We start from the raw sequence: 6,000 nt of genomic DNA, 5'->3' as shown, positions 1-6,000 counted from the left end.
GGGTGAGGGTACAGCAGCAGACAGATGGTACGATGACCCAGCTGGATAGCTAGATGGTGAGAGTGAAGCATTGTCTTGTGTCTAGGGACAGCTAATGGATACAGTGGACTAAGACGGCTAGTTTGGATTCAGTCACCAATCAACTGGGCTGAGCCTTAGAGTGGGAGCTTCAAAGATGAGTAATCTAATATTCCCAGACACTGAAAGGACTGAGTCTGGAGTGGAAGGTGTTGATTAGAGGTATAATTGGAGCCCAATTCCCTCCTGACTCCAAGTCCAGCACTCCACTGCCCATCATATAGGTACTGGAATGAAACATGGAACAAATGGATTTGTATAAGGCTGGTGAGAACCGTAACTTTGTCATTAAAAACAGTACCTAAGGAAGTTCCATCTTCTCTCTTTTGTGGTTCTTTATGTAGGCGCTGCATTTCAGAGAATACAGAAAAGTCTTGGTTGACAAGACCAGATAGAAAATTCCTTTATCACTAATCAGAAGATCTGTTAGTTTAAGTTTAATACTGGAATGAAATGAGACACACATTGGCCAAATAACAGTTAAAAGAAAAAGGTTAATTTATCCATAGCATAGAAGGAATATTCAAAAATGATACTGCAGCACTTAGCTCAGGAAGACATGCTGCTACCTCCACCCTATTCCACCCCCAGGTTCCATACTGAAACTAGTCTATTCAGCAGTGTAGGAAGTGATGACTTGCATGGCCTTGGGAAGTCCTCCAAGTCAGAACGGCAGCTATACCATATGGTTGGGTCTTTTTATGCCCTAAGGCGACCAGAAAGTTACATCAGTACCTAGTTGCCACTAGAAAGCTGGGTCAATGAAGATGTGGCTTGAGTCTTAGCCTTTTGGCCTAGTCTTCTCTTGGGAATAGCTTCCTTCCTTTTTTGGGTAGGGGAAGGGAGAGAACCAAGCCCAATCTATATGATGAGAATGGGAACCCCAATAGATCCTATCAAAATCCCTTATGGTTCCACACATATCCTGCTTTTACAACTTGTATTTCTCCTTCTGACTCACAAACACAAACTTTCAGTCAATCCACAAGCATTTATTCAGCACTTACTATGTGCCAGGAGGTTAACTTTTTTACTTTCTATATGTGAAAATGGGCTAGATGTCAAAAGGATTTCACATGAACCAACCCCTTTGAGATACCTCCCCCCCCCCATTTGCATTTTCAGATAGAGTCTCCTGGTGAATGACTGCCACAGGTTCAAGGCACTCTAGAGTTTGCTGTTCTAAAACTTTATTTCAAAAGTTAATGTCATTTCAGTGTGTTTACCTTTCATTGTCAGTCAGAGGACACAATTAGCTCAAAACAAAAGTATTTACTGAGATGGTATCATAAAAACAGTAATCACAAAATATTTCCACCCCTCATAAACCTAGGGTATATTCTCTCAAATACACACAGCATTGGTAGGAAGAGTAAGCACACATGCATAGTTTACATTATTAGAGAGGCATGTACTTAAGGAATATATGAGGCCAATCCTGCAGGACCTCAGTTTCCTTTCTTTTCTCGTGGAGTCCGAAGGTTCTTCCTCTTTGGCGTAGTATCTCTAATGGGCGTGTTGTTCTTCTGTGTTCTGGAAGCTTGCTCCCTGTCTTCTATTTGGGGAGCAACTCCATTATAAAACTCCGTGGCTAGTGAGGTTGGGAGATGAAGAGAAAGAAAATCTCTTCCCCCAAGAGGTAAGACACAATTGTCCCTCAAGAGCTGGGTTCTTTTTCTGAAACTGTTTCTCTTTCAGACTACCGGATTTCACAGTCACATTTCTTGCCTTGACTGAAATTTAGAGGGTATGTCTGTCCTGCTTTTTAAATGTCACCAGGAGTATTGCAGAAGCTTGGACCAGTCAATGGGTAATATCGTATAATTCTATCAAGTTTTACAGAAGAACTACTTTATTCTTCCTAAAGGAGTAAGAAAGCCTTAACACCCCTTTACATTTCCATTAGGAACCTACCATCTCATATTGTCTCAGGCACCTGCCAAAGTCATACTGTAATTTAATCAACATCTCATTGTCTCAATTACTAGGCCCCTTACATTCTGCAGTTTCATCAAGTTGGGGAGGAGGGAAACTCACTTCACAGGGTGGCCCTTGATTCATCATACACAGTCTCAGCATTGATCACATACAGTAAGGTGATGAAAACTGGTGCCTACTCTTTAGAATGTTACAGAGACAACTAGGTAGTGCAATGGATAGAGTACTAGGCCTGGAGTCAAGAAGACCAGAGTTCAAATCCAGCCTTAGACATTTACTAGCTGTGTGACCCTGGGTAAGTCACTTAACCACTGTCTGCCTCAGTTTCCTCAATTGCAAAATGGAGATTATAATAGAATCTACCACCTAGGGATGTTGTGAGGATAAAATGAGATAATATTCATAAAGCACTTAGCACAGTGCCTGGCATGTAGTAAGTGCTTTATAAATACTCATTTCCTTTCCCTTTACAGTCCTTAGTCTGGGAAAGAATTAGACATTTTTTCTGTTGCTCTATTTTGTTATATTTGGGCCATTCCATCATTTTTAATCTGAGAATCTTGAAACTGTTGACACACACTAAATGACCAGTGATACAAGGAGCCAAGAGAATTTTACCTGCCAAAGCCTGTCATTCATTTCAACAAGAGTCAGAAAGTCTGGACATTCACATTGTAGTGGCCATATCACTTTCTATTGGTTTTGTCAAAATCAGCACAGAGAAATCTGGTCACTGAGAATCAACTAATGTCACTATGTTTCTTGTTTGCCTAAATTCAGTTAAATTCAATAAACCTATTTTAAAGCACAATACCATGTGCTCTATGGCTTGAGGGGTTGAGGATACAAAGATTAAAAACATTAAGACACAAACCCTTTCCTCAGTGCATTAGGGTCTAACAAGTGAGATATGACAGGTACACAGATAAGTATGGTATATGTTAATATGATGGGATGCAAGAAGAGATAGAAAAAGAAATCTCATTTATAATAACCACACAATGTATAAAATATCTGGCGGTCCAGCTAGCAAGAAACTTAGGACTATATGAATACAACTACAGAACACTGTTTCATAGGAATAAAGGTAGACAAAAACTGGAGAGGAATCAATTAGCCATGATTGAGCTGTGCCAATATAATAAAAATTAAAACATTAGCTAATAATATCTGATATTTATATAATAGTGTTTTCAGGCTTGCAAAGCACTTTACATAGATAATTTCATTTGATCTTCACAAAAACCCCATGATGCTGCTACCCAATTTACAAATTTAATGAGATATCAAACTACTAAGAGGTTATTTTACAGAACTGGCAAAATAACAACAAAAGTCACCTGCAGATGCAATTGTGATTTCATATCATAAAAGGAAGGAGATACTTTTCACAACAATAGCAAGGCAGAGTACCTAAACAAGGGATACAGATGATCATAACTGATGAAATAGACAACTTTAATGGGCAGCTAGGTGGCTCAGTGGATAGAGCACTGGGCCTGGAGTCAGGAAAACCTGAGTTCAAATCTGGCCTCAAACACATACTAGCTGTGTGACCCTGGGCAAGTCACTTAACCCTGTATGTCTCAGTTTCCTTATCTTTAAAATGAGCTGGAGAAGGAAATGGCAAACCACTCCAGTATCTTTGACAAGAAGCCCAGTCAGACACAACTCAACAACAATAATTATATAAACTTGAAAAGGTTGTGAATAAATAAAATCAGTGTAGTTAGCAGGGAACTAATTAACCGAGAAAAATCCTCATAACCAATTTCTATGATAAATGTCAAATACCCAAGATATAAAGAATTGATAAAAACAGATAAGAATAATAAACATTTCCCAAATAGACAAGCAGTCAAAAGATGTGACCAGTTCTAAAATGCATAAATGCAAGCTATCAATAATTACGAGAAAAAAATCAATAACTAATACAAATGACTTATATCAATCAGATTGGCAAAGATGACAAAAGTGTAAAAGAACAGTTACTGAAGGGAATGGGTGAGGACAAGCATACTAATATATTATTGGTGGAGACATGAATTGGTTCAACCATTTGAGAAAATAATTTGAAACTATAACCTCCTTCCCTTCTCCTCCCCCAATTACTAAACTGTACATACCCTTTGACCTAGCAATACTGCCGCTAGTCATGTACCCAAAGGAGGTCAAGGACAGAAGGAAAGGACCAACATGTACAAGGATATTTATAGTATCATTTCCTGTTGTAGCAAATAAAAAAAAAAGTTGGCTACTGATTGAGGAACCAAACAAACTGGTATATGAATGCAATTGAATTTTATTTTCTCCTAAGAAATAATGAAAGGGATAGGATCAGAAAAATCTGGGAAGACTCATACAAGCTAATAAATAATGAAATAAACAGAATCAGAAAAATTATGATATTACTATTATAATTATGTAAAGAAAAATGATTTTGAAAGACTTCAGAACTCAGACCAAGCAGCAACCAACCATGATTTCAAAAGACTGAGATGATGACATATAACTCATCTGTTGGAAGAGAGGTTATAGACTTAGAGGTACAGAAACAGACATGAATTCTCACAAATAGCCAATATTTTGATTATTTTTCCCTTGATTATACATAGTTGTTAGAAAGGACAACTTCTAGTAGGAATGAGGAGAGGGTGGTTACTGGGTAGTACTACAAATGAAAAAATGAGCATCAATAAAACATTTTTTTATATGCACTGGAAAAATAGGTGTCTAAGATGACACAGAGCAATTTTGTCACTATTCTGGTAAACTTGATATACATATTTCTTCTTTAAAAACTGCACATGACAGAAGCTAATAGTTTCTTATATAATCCTCTTCTGTTCTTTTCATTTGAAAATGTTTGTGTTTGTTGACAACTGTTAAGTTCAGAATTTAAAAAATGTTTTTAAAGATGTGAGGGAGGGACAGGAGAGATCCAGACTAAATAAATGCTCTAAGAAAAACTGAGAAGGAAGAGATCCCTTTAAACTAGGGAGATTAGGGAAGTTTTCATGGACTATGGTAGCAAATGAGTTTGGACCTTGAAGGAAGATAAAAGATTTCAAGAGAAGATGAAAGGAGTGCATTGCAGGAAGAGAGGACAGTTTACACAGATTTACAGAACCTGGTAAGAGATGGGATGAGATTGGGGAAAAGTTAGCAGTCTAGTTATGTTGGAACATTAAAAATAGAGAGAACTAGCATAAGACAAGAATGAAAAGAAGTGTGGAGTGCCTTTGATGGGGGGGGAGGACTAAGAATTTTGCATTCTAATAAGAAACAGGGAGCTGGGCTTAAGCTTTTGAACATGGACAAAATTTGAGAGCAAGTAACTCCCACCACCCTTCCAATTTAAAAAAAAAATCAAGGGGTCTGTTGGCCAAATAGCATTAATTCCACAAACCACATGTCATTTGCCTAGTATACCAAGGCAGTCTTCAATTCTGCAGAGCAGTCACAATTAAGAAATGATATAACAGGAGTAGAAAACCTCTATTTTTTTACATACCCCAGGAGGCAGTCCACTGTACCATGGCAGAGGCATTCATGATTTCTACAGGAACTTTTAAAATGGTACCTTTACACTCCCTGAGTATTGGAGAGGTGAAAATGCAGCTTACGTGACAGAATATAATCACCAGAGGAACAGGATTCACACTCATAAATCAAACACAGTACTGGTGACATGCATCATTGCCCTGATAGTGGGACCTAAGCCAGTGATTCACGAATAAAATTTACCTCATTTTCCTTTTCCCCTTCTGCATGTCAGCCACAAAGCAGGCATTTACTTGGGAAAGAAACTAAGAACCACCACAGAGGATTTGCTAGCAAAATCACAAAATGCTTGTTGTAATGCTCACAAATTCATGATGAAAGCAAAGCCCTAAGGGTGGTGGGACCACACATATCCTTGCCCAGAAGCAAAGAAGTATCCAGACAGAGTAGCTCTTGAGAAGGAAGGGTAGTTGCCAAGCT

General features: G+C 38.2%; 1 protein-coding gene across 1 annotated transcript in view; it reads right to left on the bottom strand.

Moving 5' to 3' along the window:
• The window catches only part of PRKCA (protein kinase C alpha), a 438,280-nt gene that overhangs the window by 81,290 nt on the left and 350,990 nt on the right, over positions 1-6,000 (bottom strand). The gene's annotated exons all lie outside the window — the stretch shown is intronic.

Source organism: Vombatus ursinus, unplaced genomic scaffold (assembly GCF_900497805.2).
Source record: "Vombatus ursinus unplaced genomic scaffold, bare-nosed wombat genome assembly UNPS02014801.1, whole genome shotgun sequence".
Lineage (NCBI taxonomy): Eukaryota > Metazoa > Chordata > Mammalia > Diprotodontia > Vombatidae > Vombatus > Vombatus ursinus.
This window is presented reverse-complemented; position numbering and strand designations above follow the sequence as displayed.